The following is a 21,369-nucleotide window of genomic DNA, read 5'->3' as shown; positions in this document are numbered from 1 at the left end:
GATATGTATATGATATGTGGGATTCAATCCATTCATAAAGCCCTGAATATAAGTCGAAATTCTTATTTACTTCTTGTTGTTAGAACTCCTGTAATAGCTGAGTTGTTGCCCTTAAGTCTTTTATGTGATGAAAACTAGTACATGTAAAGCCTATTTCTCCTTTCCTTTGGAATGGCTTAATTTTAAGTTAAATGGTATATGATATAGGTTTAGAGGTAATTCTATTTATGAGCTCTGATTGTAACTCGTGACTTGTAGTTACTCCTGAATATTAAGAGTCTGAAAGTAGTCAAACAATTATTCTCAAGACTGCTATACAGTGAATAGTAAGTGGAGATACAAGCTCCTTTCCTTGAAATCTCTGGAATGATCAATGTCACTGATTACATAACTGCGTCTCTGATTGCATAATCGTGTCTTTGATTGCATAAACCATGTTTCTGATTGCATAAGCTATATGGCATTGTCTGGATGCATGTATGTGATTCTTGAGGCCCCAACTGATATAAGCCCTAATGACATCTAAAGGGATACCTCGGATAATTACTCCCCCAGTCTTCAGGTGACGGTTCACTTGACTGTTTCATCGAGTCTTAGATAATGACTTAGTTGCATATGGTTTCTCACTACTCTACTCGTACATACTGTAACCCATCCTTCCTCGAGTCCCACGATGGGCCGGGATATGTTATCGTGCACAGTGTTACTACTTCTTTCACCGCGTCCCGGGCCGGATGTGTATAGTTCCACGCACGAGGAGACGATGCCGTACGTGAGGTGTGATATATGTTATATGTTATGACGATACGATTATTCACCGAGTCCCGGGCCGGCTGTAATATGATTGTATATGTGGTGAAATAAGGAAGGAACACCGAGTCCCTCCTTAGAGGGCCGGGTACATATGTATATTATGATGGTACGCTATAGACGTACACCACTCCATTCCCCGAGTCCCTCACTAAAGGGCCGGATACTTTATGTAGGCATGCATATGAGATTAAAGCAATACATTGTGACCCTGAGCCCCATAGTGAACCGGGTATAATACGATGAGATACATGATAAGATGATACCGTATACGATGGTATGATACCGTATACGATGATATGATGAAATGAAATGCATTATGATATGATGATATGTGATTATGAAGAAATGATTATAACACCGAGTTCACTAGAGGGCCGGGCACAGCATATGATGATGTGTATGATTTACGTGTCCTAAGGTGCAGGTACAGTAATTCATTTAGTTATTATACTTGTCCCCTGCATCCCTATTTCAGTTATGATCTCAGTTACGATGTGTTATGCTTTACATACTCAGTACATATATCGTACTGACCCCCTTTTCTCGGGGGGCTGCGTTTCATGCCCGCAGGTACAGATGTTTATTTTGGAGATCCATCAGCATAGGAGTTCCTCTCAGCTGAGTCGAAAGTGCTTCACTGTTCTGGAGCCTAAATTTTGATGCTGGTCACTTAATGTATATATTTGTACATTCAGGGGTACGGCGGGGGTCTTGTCCCGCCATATATTGTTGTTACTATTCTTAGAGGTCTGTAGACATATGTATATGTGGGTTGTTTGTGAGTTAGTTTCGATGTTGCCTATTCGATATGTTGTGAATGTTTTTGTTATAGCAGCCTTGTCGGCTCGCGTGCCCTTTCATGATATGAAACAAATGAAAGAGGCTACATGTACATGAAAAAGTTTTAAACTATTGGGATTTTTGTATATAGTATCACATCACACACTGTTCAACTTAAGTGTAGTTGATAAATACGCATAAGAGGGTCCAGGTCGGACCCAGTTGCGGCCTACGGGGTTGGGTCGTGACATACATGGATCGGGCCGTCGTTCCTTGGCACTAATATATGAGATTTGATAGGGCCGGATGTACCTCGGCATATTTTTCTATGCAAGGATCGGGTCGTACGTTCCACGACAGCTTATGCATTATACGGATCAGGCCGTCGTACCTTGGCATTATTATGCATTATATGGATCGGGCCGTCGTACCTCGGCATTATAATATGATATATGGATCAAGTCATCGTTCCTCGGCATGTGCTTTCTATATACATGGATAGGGTTGTACGTTATACGGTGCTAATAGCATATATATTCCTATCATGATAGATGATGTATTTGTAATACCGAGTCCCCAAGCGGTCCGGATACGGTACGTGATAATGGTATACATGACTTTATTTTATGAGACGCAGGTACAGTACCCTATTAAATGTTATACTTGGTTTCCTGCATCCCTATTTCAGTTGTTATCTCAGTTATGTATGCTTACATACTCAGTACATGTATCGTACTGAACCCCCTTTCCTCGGGGGGCTGCGTTTCATGCCCGCAGGTACAGATGTTCATTTTGGAGATCCGTCAGCTTAGGATTTTCGCTCAGCTATATTGGAATTGCTCCACTGTTTCGGAGCCTAGCTTTTAGGTATTGTTCCTGCGATGTATATATTTTTTATGCAGGCGTACGGCGGGGGCCCTGTCCCGCCATATAATGTCATTCCTATTCTTAGAGGTTTGTAGACACATGTGTGTGGGTTGTTTAGCAGTTTATTTTGGTTATGCCTATGCAATATGTTGTAAAAGCTATTATGTTGTGGCAGCCTTATTGGCTGGCTTTCCCTTTCATGACATGATGCAAATGAAAGAGGTCACACCTGTATGAATATTTTATCACCCACTAGGTTCATGTGTTGGGTTCCTATATCTGGGATGCTATATGAACATGAAAAAGTTTTAACCCATTGAGGTTTTTGTCAGCAGTATCATGTTATACATAGTCCAATTTGACTGTAGTCGACAGTTACGTAAACGGGGGTCCAAAATGGGCTCTAGTCGCGGCCCACAGAGTTGGGTCGTGACAGAAGTGGTATCAGAGCAGTTAGTCCTTGGAGTGTCTACAGATCGTGTCTTGTAGAGTTTTGTTTATCGGTGTGTTGTGCACCACATCTATAGACAAGAGGCTACAGGACATTTAGAATGTTACCTTTCTTTCATATCTACGATCATGCGATAGAGCCGAGTTATAGGGATTGAAATTCCTCATACTAACTTATGATTTCAGTAGAAGGACAGCATCGATAGAAAAAGGTTACTGACGATATTGGAAGTTACACAGCACGCAGGTAAGCAAGGCATGAATGATACGTGCCAGGTAAGGTATTGAATTACGGTTGACATGTAAAGTTGAAAATTGAAAGGAAAAGTAGATGGAAAGTCTAAACAGGTGCAGTTCGAGTTGGACATACGAGGTAAGTCCATCATTTTATACTATTGTTGATATTGGGCACCCTGTGAGGCTGCGATATGATGTGATATGATACGTATATATGTATCTTTATACGTATTGCCCCTGTGAGGCATTGTTGGCATTTTCTGCGTGCAGGTGTTGAGATAGTAAGAAATACAGAGGAAACTCTGCCTAAATTTTCCTTGAAATAAAAGGAAAATGATTTAGGAAAGACTGGTAGTTCTGGATAGAACGATATATTGAGGATAAGACTAACTAAGAAGGGTAAGTAACCTACAGTAAGAATCGTGAAAAAGGTTAAGAAGTGTTATACTATGGGGTAGAATGCAAACAGGATAGAATGCAAACAGGATATGATGTGAATATAATGAGGATAGTTATGAAAATAAGTAAAGCCTTGTGAGAAAGTGGTTTCGAATAAATTGCTATGTGACTCGAGTACCCATAATTAGACTGGATAGAAGCCATGATACCGGAGACAGTGCAGAGAATTAATTCGAAAGGAGTTGGAGGCCGAGAAATGAGTCGTAGGACTCAATTGACTCAAGTAAACTACCAACTTGGAGGTTTTACGTACTTAAGCCACTGGAGTACATGTTGAGCTAATGTAGCAAGGATTACATGGGCTCCTAAAGTAAGACGAGATTACGAACCCTCTAGAGAGGCGGAAGGAGGCGTAGCACCTACTCGGAAGCAAGTAGGTGATGCACCTACTTTGACTAAGTAGGTGATGCACCTACTTGGACCAAGTAGGTGTGTCACCTACTTGAGTTGGGTGCCACACCACCACATGGCAGCCTTGGAGGCTAGGTATGGATTCGTGGCCCAATAAGGGCTTGACACGTGTCACCCTTAGGGGATGACACGTGTCACTTCCTAAGGGACCCTATATATGTATGTTAATGACTCTTAAGTCATTTGGAGTCAAAAAATCAGCCAAATTATAGAGAGAAACATGAGAAAAAGAGAGCTCACAACAGCAGCCACAAATTGGAGGAAATTAAGGTAAGTTCTTCACTTTTGTTCCGTGAATTAATTATCTACGGTATTCCTCAATTACGTGGAGGTGTATATATGTATATTACGATGCCTACGGAACCATATTTTCAGTTCTTCACTTGGAAAACTAAGAGAAACTTAAAGAGAAAACGCTAGGGAATAGACCCGTTTTTGGAGGGGACAGTTGTTAGTAAAATTGGTATAACTTCTGGTGTATAGCTTATTTTCGGGTGATTCAATATGTTTTGGGAAGGTATTTTATAGGTATATAACATTTATTTAGACATTCAAATCCAGTTTTGCTTTAAGCTTCGAGAAAAAGGGTGATGAAGTGTAGAGGAGGTACTGCCCAGATTTTGTTTTGGAAATCCTATACGGATAGCTGTGGGTATTTTGGTAATATATTTTCGTAAAGAATTGTTGTAGGGGTGATTCAAAATTTTTTGCGACCTTGATACACATTTATATAACTTTCATTGAGGCCAAAATCCTGTTTCCCTCAATTACCCCTCTGAAACTAAGCGACAATATAAGACAGTGGGTTGTCCAGATTTCGAGTTTTGACAGTTTTGGCGACTTTGACAAGTTTAACATAAGGTAAGGCCTTTCCTTTTAAATTGGAGTTTATGGTGTTGTTATAGAGGGTATTATACGTTGTGTAAGTGGTTGGAAATGTGAAAATAGGATAAATATGTTTGACGCCCGAAATAAACTAGATTGGAGTCGCTAGAAGTGAATTGTCGTCGAAATAAAGTGTCGTTCTTGTAAGTTGTTGTTGCAGGGGTGTAATGTATTGTTTCAGGGACTAAACACGTTCTAAAAGGGGTGTGGATGCTGCTGTTTGCATCCACATGACCCCTCGTTGCGTATAATGAAAGGCGTTACAAAATAAAGGCTAGACGCCCTATTGTGCTACCGTATTTTTGAATAAGTCATTTGGAGTTTATGTTGTATATTGTTAGTGTAAATAGCTGTAGGTTGTTGTTGTTGGTTGGATGTAGGTCTTAGGGACCTAATTGGAAATTTGGATAGGGAACATTATAGGGGAGGTGCTGCCCAATTTTCATCGACGCCTTAGCGAATAACAGAACTAGTCAGGGAAATGACTAAGGAAATAGATTCCATTGATACTAAGATGTAACCTAGGGTGCTGGAAAGTAAAAGGGGTTGATATTCATACTACTTTCATGTTGAATAGGTTCAAAGTACGGCGAGGCAAGCAGGATAAGGAATAATTCAGACAAGGTATGTGAAGCGTTCTGTTGGCATGTTTTGGCATAAGTATGTAAAGCTATTCTTCACTTTTTTTGGCATGTCTTAGACGTTAGTAATGAATGATATGTATTTGAGCTTGCGGTAATTCCATTCATAAATTCCAAGCATGAACCATGAGTTTCATTAACTTCGTGATATTAGAACTCCTGTAGTAATTGAGTTGTTGCCTTTTAGGGCTTCTATATGATGAAAGGTGGTATGTGTAAAGCCTGTCTCTTCTTCCCTTTGGAATGTCTTAAATGTAAGTGAATTGAGCTACGATATGAATGTAAAGGCAGTTCCAGTTGTAAGTCCTGCATATAACTTATGACTCTAGTTCACTCCTAAATTCTAAGAGCCTTAAAGTAGTTAAACTATGACCCTCGAGCCTTCTATAGGCTGAATAGTGATTGGGTGAGTAGATTCCTAAATCTGGGGTTTCTTAGGCATATTTATGATAATAGTTAGGGGATGTATAATATGTTACCAAGTCTTACATGCACGTATATGCATTGTTGTGTGATATGTGGATCAGGCCGTCGTTCCTCGGCATCATTATATGATATGCATGTACACGGATCGGGCTGTCGTTCCTTGGCACTAATATATGAGATATGTACTGGGCCGGACGTACCTCGACACATTTTGCTATGCAAGGATAGGGTCGTACGTTCCACGACAGCTTATGTATTATACGGATCAAGCCGTCGTAACTCGGTATTATTATGCATTATATGGATCGGGCCGTCGTACCTCGGCATTATAATGTAACATATGGATCGGGCCATCGTTCCTCGGCATGTGCTTGCTATATACATGGATAGGACTTTACATTCTACGACGCTAATAGCATATATATTCCTAGCATGATAGATGATGTGTTTGTAATACCGAGTCCCCGAGCAGGTTGGATACAGTACGTGATAATGGTATACATGGCTTTATTTTATGAGACGCAGGTACAGTACCTTATTAAATGTTATACTTGGTTTCCTGTATCCCTATTTTAGTTGTTATCTCAGTTATGTATGCTTACATACTCAGTACATGTATCGTACTGACCCCCCTTTTCTCGGGGGGCTGCGTTTCATGCCCGTAGATACAGATGTTAATTTTGGAGAGCCGCCAGCTTAGGATTTTCGCTCAGCTATGTTGGAATTGCTCCACTGTTTCGGAGCCTAGCTTTTAGGTATTGTTCCTGCGATGTATATATTTATTTATATAAGAGTACGGCGGGGGCCCTGTCCCGCCATATGATGTCATTCCTATTCTTAGAGGTCTGTAGACACATGTGTGTGGGTTGTTTAGGAGTTTATTTCGGTTATGCCTATGCGATATGTTGTAAAAGCTATTATGTTGTGGCAGCCTTATCGGCTGGCTTTCCCTTTTATGACATGATGCAAATGAAAGAGGTCACACGTGTATGAATATTTTATCACCCACGGGGTTCATGTGTTGGGTTCCTATATCTAGGATACAATATGAACATGAAAAAGTTTTAACCCATTTAGGTTTTTGTGAGTAGTATCACGTTATACATAATCAAATTTGACTGTAGTCAACAGTTACGTAAACGGGGGTCCAGGTTGGGCCCTAGTCGCGGCCCACGGGGTTGGGTCATGACAGTTTATCCTCGAGTCATGAACAACTTATCTAATTTACAACTAAGAGTTGGGGCTTGTCACTTTTCAAGAAAAATTAAACTTAATTGCTGGACGTCTTACCCTTCAACCTGAGCCCCCCCTTTTTTTGTTTCCTACGGCTAGAGATACCGTGGTCTGACCTTTACTGCTCAGATAGTTTTTTGTTTCTCCGAAATAAAATTCCCCAAGTAAAAAGGGTGCCCTGTTACTACCCAACCTCATAGGTAGCGATTGGGGTCCAACTTGTACCCCCGTACACATATTTATCCACTATGGTCAAGTCGAATTATAGATGCGTAATGCATATACATCAAGTGTAGTCAAACCGGACTACAAACAACATGATACATACATGAGAACCCCTATGGGTCATATCATTTCATATATACGTACATGAGAACCCCCATGGGTCATAGCATTTCATATATCTGTAGCCTCTTTCATTTGTAGCATAACATGAAAGGGAACGCAAGCCTACAAGGCTTCCATAACACATGCTTGTATAATACATCATGTAGACCCAGCTGAATCAAACTTACACATACCACACACATATACATATCTGCAAACCTCTAAAAATATTAATGACAACATATGGCGGAAAAGGGCCCCCGTTGTACCCTTGAATATAAAGAAACAATTATATAAGCTAGTGGCCATTTCACGACCCAAACACGTAGGCTACGACTGAGGTCCGACCTGGACCCTCGTATATATATTTATCAGCTATGGTCACGTCGAATTATAGATACGTAATGCATGTATATTAAGTTTAGTCAAACCGGACTACAAACAACATGATACATACATGACAAACCCCGTGGGTCATACCATTTCATATATTTGTAGATCTTTCATTTGAATCATAACATGAAAGGGCATGCAAGATGATAAGGTTGTCATAACGTAACAACACATACAATGCATCATATAGACCCAGCTGAACAAAACTAATATATAAAACCCACATATATCTGCAGACCTCTAACAATAGTAATGACAACATATGGTGGGAAAGGGCCCCGTCGTACCCCTGAATACAAAACAATACTATACATCAGCGGCTAGTGCCAAAGACTAGACTTTGAGATAATGGAAACTCTTCCAACTGAGCTGAATGAAATCCTAAGCTGACGGACTCCCAAAACCTGCATTTGTACCTGCGGGCATGAAATGCAGCCCCCTCAAGAGAGGGGGGTCAGTATGACATATGTACTGAGTATGTAAAACATAACATAACACAACTGGAAGTATCTCTGAAATAGAGAAGTAGGGGATAAAATGTCATACAAGGAACCTGTACCTGTACTCTATGATTTATAAAAGCATGCATGCTCAAATTATACCATATAGCTGACCTTATCAGGGATCCAGTGGATACATCTGTAAAACCATCATAGCCATAATGCCATCACCCCCTTATTACGTCACATCATCATATATATACACACATGCCCTGGCCCTCTGGTGAGGGACTCAGTGGATAATGCAGTGAACTATGCACGAGAATATGCCCTGGCCCGGGACTTAGTGATAAAAGGGTTACAATATTCACGAGTAGAGTAGTGAGTATCTATATACAATTTAAAACATTACCAGATACTTGATCGTATAAAAAGATTAAACTTTTGTTTGAGGACCCGAGTAACAGTGTAATCATCTCGAGTGTCCTCTAAATTCCATTATAGGCTATGTCAGTTATAATCTCGGGGACCCTAGAACTGTACTAAGGTAAGTCCAAGTCGCTTATGGAATTAGAACACTTGTTATCATATAGTCCGTAAGACTTGGAGCTGGTACATTGGGTACCTCTTTAACATATGTAAGTTTCTAGAAAAATAGTTCAACTATCATAGGAGTTCGATATTCAGAACTCAATAAGAGATGCTTAAGAATGGAATTACTACGAAGCTCATATCATATTTAACTTACAACTAAGACATGTCAAAAAGAAAGAGAATAAGCATTATATAGTATGTACTTCTCTTCGTGTGGTCATTGTGTACATAATTCGTACCCGTCCCATCCTGGGGCTCAGTGAACAAATATGGCATCATAATCTCATTTTCATACCAAGTACATATCAAGAGAAGGGAGAGATAGCTTTCCACACACTACGTTTTAACATGTAGAAGCCTTAATAGGCAATACTCTATTCTTGCAGTAGTTTTAATACTAAGCAGTGGATAGGGATTTTAAGGCGCACTTGAAGTTCTGGGAATGGAATTATCCCCTCATTTCACATACAATTCACTTAAGGCTAAAAAATGCCAGAAGGGATGAAAGATAACTTTACATACTTATTCCAAAAACATGCCAAGAGAAAGCTTCACATACCTCGTACGAGTTACTCTTTATCACATTCGCTTCGTCGTCTTTTGAACCTATTCAACACGGAAGTAATACGAACATGAATCACTCTTAACTTTCCAGCACCTTAAGTTTCACCTTAGTATTCATGGAACCTATTTCCTTGTTCGTCCCCTCGACTAGTTCTTTAACTAGTTAAAGTGTTAATGAAAATTGGGCAGCACCTCCCCTATAATATGCCCTATCTAAATTTTTAATTACATACCTAATCACAACAGCCAACCAACAACAACATCCTGTAGCATATATACATATACAACATGGTAACATTACACAACACAAGCTCCAAACCACTTGCTGAAAATTACCATACCAAAATAGGATTTCTAGTCTTTATTTTGCAAAGCCTTTAATTATATGGAATGAAGGGTCATGTGGCTGCAACCAAAATCACCCACACCACTTTTAGAATACATTTAGGCCCTAAAACACTTGCCCAGACACCTACAATAGCACACCACAAGCACAACACTTTACTTCGAACGCAATTTAACTATAACGACTCCAATTTTGATTGTCTTCGATGTCAAGCATTTTTATGATATTTTCACATTTCCAGCCACCCGTAGGGCGTGTAAAATACTCCATAACAATACCATAAAGTCAAAATTTAAAGGAGAGGTCTTACCTTACCCGAAATTGGCCAAACTCGACCAAAACTCACCTCGGAAACCTCTTATCGTGCTGAAATGGAGCGGACCATTTATGACCCTTCTACGCTGCTCCAAATTGGAATTTTTGGTTATCAAACACCATTATATAACCGTGGGACACCTTAAATAATTAATTCGTGGAACGAAATCGAAAAACGCACCTTCCAAGGCCCAAACCCGTAGCTCCCTCCTTTGCCCCTCTAGCATTTTCCTCTTCTTGTTTCACACTCTTCTAGGTGTAAAGCTGAAGAAATAATTCAGTATATATTGTAAGATACATATATACATCTCCACGTGCTTGAGGAACACCATAGATAATTAATTCATGGAGGAAAATTTAAGAACTTACCTTTAATTCTTCACAACCATGGCTGGCTTTCTTTTTGCTCTACAAATTTTTTCCTCTTCTTTTGGCTGAAGTTTCAGCTCCAAAATGTGATAAGTAATGACTTAAAAGTCATATATATGTCTCCTCAAGAGGTGACACATGTCATCCCCCTAAGGGTAACACGTGTCCAACCCCTATTGGGCCAACACATTTATGCAGCTAATCCATGGCTGCCACGTGTCCTTGGTTGACCCACCCCAAGTAGGTGGGCCACCTTCTTCCACGTGGCACTTTCCTAAGCTGCCACGTGACACCTCCTCTTGATGCCACATGTCATCTTCTCCTCTTCCCTATGGATTCATAATATCATCTTATTTTAAGAACCCATATAGTCCTTGCTACGTAAGCTTGGTATGTACTCAAGTGGATTAGGTATGCAATACTTCCAAATTAGTAGGTTACGTAGGTAAATTGAGTCCTATGACTTATTCCTTGGCCTCTAGCTCCTTCCGGACTCTCCTAGCCCTATTTCCAATCTTCCCTCTCATGGGGTATCACATTCTTCTTTCCTTATAGTTGTTTGATGGTGTAGTAGATTATCTGACTCACATGATAACTTCTAAGAAACTTAAGAGACATACTGAGCTCAGAAGTGTGGGGTGTAACATCCTTCTCCCCTTTAGAACATTCGTCCCCGAATGTTAAACAAAACTTCCCTCATGAATTTATACAGATTGTAGGAAGATTCTTTGCTATTGCTATTGTTACACCCCGCACTCTTGAGCTCGGAACGTCTTCTTGAGTTCCTTAGACACTATCATGTGAGCCGGATAAGCTACGACACTATCAAACAACTCTAAGGAAAGAAAATTGTGATACCTCGCGAGAAGGGAGGTTGGAGATAGAGTCATAAGAATCCGGAAAGAGTTGGAGGCTAAGAAATGAGTCGTAGGACTCGATTTACCTACGTAAGACACTAAGTTAAGAGTCTTATACACTTAAGTTGCTTAAGGATATACCAAGCCTACATAGCACGGATTACATAGGCTCTTAAAATAAAGTGAGATGACAAACCTACGAAAGGGAGCAAAAACTAGTTTCCGAACTTATGAAAGCAAAGCAAGCAGGTGACAAGCAGGTAGGTGACACACCTAGGTGGGACCCACACTGCCACATGGCAGCATGTGACTGGCCGAATAAGTTGAGGTGGCACCCTAGGAGGCTGCCACGTGTCACCCTAGGGGGTTGCCACGTGGCACCTTCTAAAAAGGTGTATATATATGCACTATGTGACTCTTAACTTGTTCATTATCCAAAAATCAGCCAAGGAAGTTGAGAGAAAACGTGAGAGAAAGAGAGAAAGCTAGGCAGCCACGGATTGAAGAACCCGTTTTTAAAGAGGACTGCTGTTACTAATACTATCATAACTCCTTCTGTATAGTTCCGTTTCAAGTGATTCAAGATGTTTTGGAAAGATATTTCATAGGTCTATAACTTTCGTTTAGCCTCTGAAACCCAATTTTTCTTTTATCATCTCGAGAAAGGGTGATGAAGTATGGGGTAGGTGCTGCCCAGATTTCGTTTTGGAAATCCTACACAGACTTCTGTTGGTATTTTGGGCATATCTCTTTGTACAAAATTGCTGTAGGGATGATTCTAAATGTTATGCGACCTTGAGACACATGTCTATAACTTTCATTGAGAACACAAATCCTGTTACCATCAATTAGCCCTTCGAAACTAAGGGACAATACGAGACAGTAACCTGCCCAGAATTCACGTTTTGACAACTTTGGTGAATTTTGACCAATTTCGGGTGAGGTAAGGTCTTACCTTCTAATTTGAAGTTTATGGTGTTTTTATAAGGTGTATTAAACACCTTTTAGGCTGCTGGAAGTGTAAAAATGTCATAGCAATGTTTAACGTTCGAAGCAATCCAAATTGTAGTCGTTATAGTCGAATTGTTGTCGAAGTGAAGTGTTGTTAGTGTGAGTGGTTGCTGCAGGGGTGTGAGGTGTGGTTGCAGGGCCTAAATGTGTTTTAAAGTGGTTTATGGTGCTGCTGGTTGAAGCCACATGACCCCTCGTTGTGTATAATTAAAGGCATTACAAAATAAAGGCTAGACGCCCTATTGTGATATCGTATTTTTGAATAAGTCGTTTGAAGTTTATGTTGTATATTGTTGTTGCGAATTGCTTAAACATATGCTGCAGGTTGTTGTTGTTGGTTGGCTGTAGGTCTTAGGGACCTAATTGGAAATCCGGATAGGGCACATTGTAGGGGAGGTGCTGCCCAATTTTCGTTAACGCCTTAACTAGTTGAGGAACTAGTCGAGAAGGCGAGCGAAGGGATGAATGTGATGAATACTCGTGGGTACTCTAAGTTTCTGAAAAGTCCAAGGTTGTTAATACTTGCATTACTTCCATGTTAAATAGGTTTCGAGGACAACGAGGTGGACGTGATTAAAAGAAGTCCATACAAGGTATGTGAAGCTTTCTTTTGGCATGTTTTTGGAATTAGTATGTAGAACTATCTTTCTTTTCTTTTGGCATGTCTTAGATGTAAGTTATAAATGATATATATATGATATGTGGGATTCAATCCATTCATAAAGCCCTGAATATAAGTCGAAACTCTTATTTACTTCTTGATGTTAGAACTCCTGCAATAGCTGAGTGGTTGCCCTTAAGTCTTTTATGTAATGAAAACTAGTACATGTAAAGCCTATTTCTTTTTTTCCTTTGGAATGGCTTAATTTTAAGTTAAATGGTATATGATATAGGTTTAGAGGTAATTCCATTTATGAGCTCTGATTGTAACTCGTGACTTGTAGTCACTCCTGAACATTAAGAGTCTGAAAGTAGTCAAACTACTATTCTCGAGCCTGCTATATAATGAATAGAAAGTAGAGGTACCAGCTCCTCTTTTTAGAGGCTCTGAAATGATAAATGTCGTTGATTGCATGAGTTGAGTCTTTAACTAGATAAATTGTGTTTCTGATTGCATAGACTATATTTCTGATTGCATGAATTATGTGGCATTATTTTGATGCATGTTTGTGATCCCTGAAGCCCCAACTGATGTAAGCCCTAATGACATCTAAAGGGATACCTCGGATAATTACTCCCCCAGTCTTCAGGTGACGGTTCACTTGACTGTTTCATCGAGTCTTAGATAATGACTTAGTTGCATATGGTTTCTCACTACTCTACTCGTACATACTGTAACCCATCCTTCCTCGAGTCCCACGATGGGCCGGGATATGTTATCGTGCACAGTGTTACTACTTCTTTCACCGCGTCCCGGGCCGGATGTGTATAATTCCACGCACGAGGAGACGATGCCGTACGTGAGGTGTGATATATGTTATATGTTATGACGATACGATTATTCACCGAGTCCCGGGCCGGCTGTAATATGATTGTATGTGTGGTGAAATAAGGAAGGAACACCGAGTCCCTCCTTAGAGGACCGGGTATATATGTATATTATGATGGTACGCTATAGACGTACACCACTCCATTCACCGAGTCCCTCACTAAAGGGCCGGATACTTTATGTAGGCATGCATATGAGATTAAAGCAATACATTGTGACCCTGAGCCCCGTAGTGAACCGGGTGTGATACGATGATATACATAATAAGATGATACCGTATACGATGGTATGATACCGTATACGATGATATGATGAAATGAAATGCATTATGATATGATGATATGTGATTATGAAGAAGTGATTATAACACCGAGTTCACTAGAGGGCCGGGCACAGCATATGATGATGTGTATGATTTATGTGTCCTAAAGTGCAGGTACAGTAATTTATTTAGTTATTATACTTGTCCCCTGCATCCCTATTTCAGTTATGATCTTAGTTACGATGTGTTATGCTTTACATACTCAGTACATATATCGTACTGACCCCCCTTTTCTCGGGGGGCTGCGTTTCATGCCCGCAGGTACAGATGTTTATTCTGGGGATCCATCAGCATAGGAGTTCCTCTCAGCTGTGTCGGAAGTGCTTCACTGTTCTGGAGCCTAAATTTTGATGCTGGTCACTTAATGTATATATTTGTACATTCAGGGGTACGGCGGGGGTCTTGTCCCGCCATATGTTGCTGTTACTATTCTTAGAGGTCTGTAGACATATGTATATGTGGGTTGTTTGTGAGTTAGTTTTGATGTTGCCTATTCGATATGTTGTGAATGTTTTTGTCATAGCAGCCTTGTCGGCTCGCATGCCCTTTCATGATATGATACAAATGAAAGAGGCTACATGTACATGAAAAAGTTTTAAACTATTGGGGTTTTTGTATATAGTATCACATCACACACGGTTCAACTTAAGTGTAGTTGATAAATACGCATAAGAGGGTCCAGGTCGGACCCCAGTTGCGGCCTACGGGGTTGGGTTGTGACAGCTATAACACATACTTTCATTCAAGTAATTAATATATGAGTTTCAGGAGTTGGGATTACGTAGACATCGGTAATAGGTACGAATACTTGTGTTTTCTGTCCTCTTCAATTTCCCAGGTCATCCCTTTTCTGGCTTTTGTTTTTCCATCATATCTTGATGGAAGTCGCGTTCTAGTTCACAACCTTCTAATTTGCCGATACAAGATGTCCATAGGTTATTCCTCGTAGGATTCCATTTCGTGTGTATCATTTATGGGACATACTCTGGGTGGATCACCAGTACATTTGTAAAGTATCCACATAGACGTATTGGGCGTATGATTTCGTAATCAGGTAGTAAGTCTAACTTACAGGCAATGTTGTCCATCTCATAAGAAACTTAATAAGGTCTAATTCATTTCGGGCTAACTTTCCTTTTCTTAGCGAATCTTATTCTTCCTTCCTATGTGACCCTCTTACGAACACCCAATCATCAATTTGAACTCTAAATGTCGATGTCGAGTATTTGCATGTCACTTCTTCCAACTCTAGGTTGCTAATCAATAGATTGCTTCATCATGTTGGGGCCTTTAGTCTTTGCCCCAATAGAGGGACTTACACACTCTACCATACAACCTCTTGTAGAGGGTCATGTGGCTACTGGAATGGTAGCCATTATTGTAGGCGATCTCAATAAGTGGTAGAATATCATCCTAATTACTCTTAAAGCCAACCATGTAGGCTCGCAATATATTTTCGAGCATTTTGATAGTACGCTCAATCCATCCAGCAGCTTGAGGGAAAACTATGGTACTAAGACCTACCTGTGTTCCGAATCTCTTCTTGGACTGATCTCCAGACGTTAATTATAATTGAAGTCCCTCTGTCTGGGGTAATAGCTGGCGAAACCTTATGGAGTCTAACTACCTCCTTGACTTATAACTTCACACCTAGTTTCAACTGTATAGATGGTCCTGATTAAAAGCAGCATTCATTAGCCTACGCACAATAACCAGTATAGAACCCTACTCTCATAAAGTATAAAATAGGTTCATAATGACGTTGATAATTTGGGACTCCTTAGTCTCATATAGTCCTTCTCGACTCCTCTTAAAACTTTAATTGGCACTCTACCTTTTGAGTTTTTTCTTTTCCATCCTCAGAATTAGCTTTCATAGTCATTCTGTGCTCCGTCTATCATTACCTGATATAATTCCGAAGGAATTTGACATATAAGTTTGCCATATTTTGGTAACCAAGTAGTTATGCTCATCATGGTTAAATTATTTCACGACTTCCTTATCCTAGCTTATCCCAGCTTGTAACACTTTAAATACATTATCTCGTGTCATCCTTTACTTTTACAAGAATACGAGAGGGTGCTCACCTTAATCCGAGAAATACCTTAGTGTTGTCTCGCTAGGTCTCATATGTTACCTTCTCATTTTCCCCCTCATCCTATAATCAGCATCGGGATAGACCTTTGGTCCAATCGTGTTACACCCCACATCTTTGAACTCGGAATGTCCCTTAAGTTACTTAGAAGCTAGCATGTGAGCCACTTAAGTTACGACACTATCAAACGGCTCTAAGGAAGGGAGAATGTGATACCCCATACTAGAGAAGGTTGGAGATGAAATCATAAGAGTCCATAAGGAATTGGAGGCCAAGTAATGAGTCGTAGGACTCGATTTACCTATGTAAGCTACTAAGTTAGAATTCATATGCACTTGAGCTACTTAAGCATATATCAAACTTACGTAGCATGGATTACATAGGTACATAAAATAGGACGAGATTACGAGCCCACGAGGAAGGGAAAAAAAAAAAGACGACACGTGGTAGCCAATGAAGAAGCGACACGTGGCAGCACCTCAAGCAAGCAGGTGACCCACCTGCTTGGGGGGTGGTGGACCCCACTGCCACGTGGCATCCCATAATTGGCAGCATGATATGGTGGCCCAATAGGGGCTGGACACATGTCACCTCTTGGGGTTGACACGTGTCACACCCTAAAGCCACATATATATGTTGATATATCATATACTTCAGTTATTCATCAAAACATCAGCCAACATAGAGAAAAAAAACGTGAGGGAGAGAAATAGAGAAGCAGCCATGGTTCTTGAAGTTTAAAGGTTAGTTTTCCAATTTTCTTCCGTGAATTAATTATATACGGTGTACCTTAAGTACGTGGATATGTATATATGTATTTTAAGACCTTCATGGAAGTAAAACTCCAGCTTTGCAATTGGAATTTGGAAGAGAAAATAAGAGAAAACGTTAATTAATAAACCCATTTTTGGAAGGGACAGTGGTTAGTAATAATCATATAACTTCTTGTGTACAGATTCGTTTCAAGTGATTTAATATGCTTTGGAAAGGTATTTCGTGGTTCTATAACTCTCATTCATACTCCAAAATCCAGTTCCACTTGTATCAGCTTGAAAAGTGGTGATGAAGTGTAGAGGAGGTACTGCTCAAATTTGGTTTTGGAAATCCTACACGGACAGCTGTGAGTATTTTGGTCATATCGTTTTGTACAAAATTGATGTAGGGATGATTCGAAATTGTTTGCGACCCTAATACACATGTCTATAACTTTCATGAAGGACGTAAATCCTGTTTCCCTCCATTACCGCTTCGAAACGAAGCGACAAGGTAAAACAGTAAGCTGTCCAGATTTCACATTTTTGATAGTTTTGGCGAGTTTGACAAGTTTAACGTAAGGTAAGGTTTATTCTTTAAATTTGAGCTTTATGTGTTCTGATGGAGCATGTTACACGCCCTATAGGTGGCTGGAAGTGTGTAAATATCATTAGAATACTTGGCGTTCGGAATAAACTAAAGTGTAGTCGTTATAGTCGAATTGTCGTCAAGGTAAGGCGTTGTTCTTGTGAGTTGCTGCTGCAGGGGTGTGGTGTCTTGTTGCAGGGCCTAAATATGTTCTAATGTGGGTTAGGGTGCTTCTGGTTGAGTCCACATGACCCCCCGTTGCGTATAATTAAAGGCATTGTAAAATAAAGACTAGACACCCTATTTGATATCATCTTTTTGAATAAGTCGTTTGGAGTTTATGTTGTATATTGTTGGTATGAATTGCTGCAGGTTGTTGTTGTTGGTTAGATGTAGGTCTTAGGGACCTAATTGGAAATTTGGATAGGGCACATTATAGGGGAGGTGCTGCCCAATTTTCGTTAACGCCTTAACAAACTAAAGAGCTAGTCGAGGAAACGACTAAGGCAATAGATTCCATTAACATTAAGGCGTAATCCAAGATGCTGGAAAGTTAAGAGTAGTTGATATTTGTATTACTTTCATATTGAATAGGTTCGGAAGACGACGAGACGAGCAGGATAAAGGGTAACTCCCAAGAGGTATGTAAAGCTTTCTCTTGGCATGTTTTGGTATAGGCTCGTACAACTATCTTTCTTTCCTTTTGGCAAGTTTTAGCCTTAAGTGAATTATGTGTGGAATGTGGGGATAATTCCATTCCCAAAACTCCAAGTACGCCTCATAACCCCTATCCACAGCTTAGTTTTGGAATTTCTGTAAGGATTGAGTATTGCCTAGTAAGTCTTCTACGTGTTAAATAGTAGTGTGTGAAAAGCTATCTCTCATTTTCCTTGACACGTATTTGGTACAAAAATGAGATTATGATGCCATAATGATTCACTGATCCCCATGATGGGCCGGGTATGAAATATGTGTATGCAGATCCCCTGAAGGAAAGTACAGACTACATAAAGCTTATTCTCTTTCTTCTTTTGGGCATGCCTTTGTCTTAGTTGTAAGTTGAATATGTTATGAGCTCTAGGGTAACTCTATTCTCAAACATCTCTTACTTACTTTTGAATATTGAACTCCTACAGTAGCCGAACTATTTCCCTGGAAACTATTATACGTTAAAGTGGTAACAAATGTACAGGCTCTACGTCCTAAGGACTATAAGGTAATAAGTGTTCTGATTCCATAAATGATTTGGCCCTATGTTAATACATGTCAAGGGCCTCCGAGATTACTTTTGAGACAACCTATAATGGCATTTAAGGGACACTCGAGATGACTACACCGTTACTCGGGTTCTCAAATCAAAGCTTAACTTTCTTATTCTATCGAGTCTCTGATAATGATTTAAATTGCATATAGTTACTCACTACTCTACTCGTGTATATTGTAACACTTCTTTCCCTGAGTCCTGGGCCAGGATATGTTCTCGTGCACAGTTCACTGCATTATTCACTGAGTCCCTCAATAGAGGGCCAGGATACGTGTATAAATATATTATGATGTATTGTAATAAGGTGGTGATGGCACTGGGGCCATGATGGTTTTACAGGGATGATTTTACAGAGATGATTCACCGGACCCCCGAAAGGGCCGGCTATATGATATGACTCGAACATGCATGTTTTTGTAATTCATAAAGTACAGGTACAAGTTTCTAAATTGATATCTTATCCCCTGATTCTCTATCTCAGATATGTTTCCAGTTGTTTTATATTATGTTTTACATACTCAGTACACATATCGTACTGACCCCCTTTCTCGGGGAGCTGCGTTCATGCCCGCAGGTACAGATACAGATTTTGGGAGTCCGTCAGCTTAGGATTCCATGCAGCTCAGCTGGAAGAGGCTTCATTGTATCGGAGCCTAGTTTTTGATACTGTCCACGGATGTATAGAAATTGTTTTATCCATTCAGGGGTACGGCGGGGGCCCTGTCCCGCCATATGTTGTCATTTATATGTTTAGAGGTCTGCAGACATGTATATGTGGGTTGTGTATGTCAGTTTGATTAAGCTGGGTCTACATGATATATGATATATATTATTATGTTATGGCAGCCTTGTCGGCTTGCGTGCCCTGTCATATTGTGATACAAACGAAAAGGGCTACAGTTTATGAAAATGTTATCGCCAGTGGGGCTCTGTTACATGATATTGTCTTATTTATGATTCAATGTGACCTCAGCTAATAGATATATGTACGGGGGGTCCAGGTCAGACCCCAGTCGCGGCCTACGGGGTTGGGTCGTGACAGAAGTGGTATTAGAGCAGTTCGTCCTCGGAGTGTCTGCAGACCGTGTCTAATAGAGTCTTGGTTATCGATGTGTTGCGCGCCACATCTATAAACAGGAAGCTATAGGACATTTAGGATGTTACCTTTCTTCTACATCTTAGATCGTGCTATAGATCCGAGTCATAGGAAAATTCCTTATACTAACCTTGGATCTTAACAGAGGGAGGACACCAACAAAGGAAGTAATTGATGACATGGGACATCACGAAGCACGCATGTAAGTAAAGTGAAGGCACGGAAGATATCTGTTTGGTAAGGTAGTGAGGTATTATTTGAAATGTAAAGCTGAAACCTGAAGGGAATGCAGTCAGGAAGTGCAATAGATGCAGTTTGATGTTGGACATATGAGGTAAGTCCAGTAGTTTTATATTATTGTTGACGTTGAAAGCCCTGTGCGGCTATGACATGAATATATATATGTGTTGGCCTTGTGAGGCATTGTTGGTATTTTCTGCGTGCAGGTTTGGGATAAGTAAGAAATATAGAGGAAACTCTGTCGAAATTTTCCCAGGACAAGAACAGGGAATGAAACGTAGATTTTTAAGATGTCCTGGAGATTGATATTAAGTACCCCTATTATATTCAGTTAAAGTTATAAGAGGTACTCTTCATGTCGTCAATAAGGGATACTCTTCTTATTCGAGGAAATCATTTCGAAGAAATAAAAGGCTATCTGAGCAGTACAGTTCACATCGTAGTATCCCCAACCGTAATTATGTTGTAGGAAAAAAAAGAGGAGATCCGGTGGAAGGGTAAGATGCCCAATAATTGAGCTTCACTCATTCTGGAAGTACCAAGCCCTCAACTTATAATTGTAAATTAGATAAGTTGTTCCTAACTCGATTTAAACTGAAAAGGAAACCAGGTAGGTCGAGTATAAAAATGGAAGTACTATGATGATTAAGGGATTCGAGTCTCTTCCAACAATGATTGGAAAAGGGTTTACGATAACAGTTTATAGTTTTCCACCGACTAATTGGGGAAAGAGCTTCGAATAGAAGCACCTTAGAGAGATGTCAGGAACTGAATACGAATACGAATTAAAAAGGGGATATGTAAGTATGAATTGAACAGTGTCATACGAGTATGCAGGGACAAAGTGGAACCACTAGTCAGACGCACATAGTATGCGTTGACTAAGTTAAAGGCCTGCGTTGAGAAGGCAGTAAGAGCATGGGGCTTACGATACAAAAAAATGACGCGTGTACACAACGTCGCCCCAAAAATAGTGGAACCCTTAAGGGACGAGGATGGAAAACTTAAGGAACAAATGATGCAACGTCTATTCGTCCCAAGAAACAAAGGATATAGGTTGGTACAAAGCCACTGCTTCAACAAAACTTGGAATAGTTATCGTCG

The sequence above is a fragment of the Solanum dulcamara genome, chromosome 8, assembly GCF_947179165.1.
Source record: "Solanum dulcamara chromosome 8, daSolDulc1.2, whole genome shotgun sequence".
NCBI lineage: Eukaryota > Viridiplantae > Streptophyta > Magnoliopsida > Solanales > Solanaceae > Solanum > Solanum dulcamara.
This window is presented reverse-complemented; position numbering follows the sequence as displayed.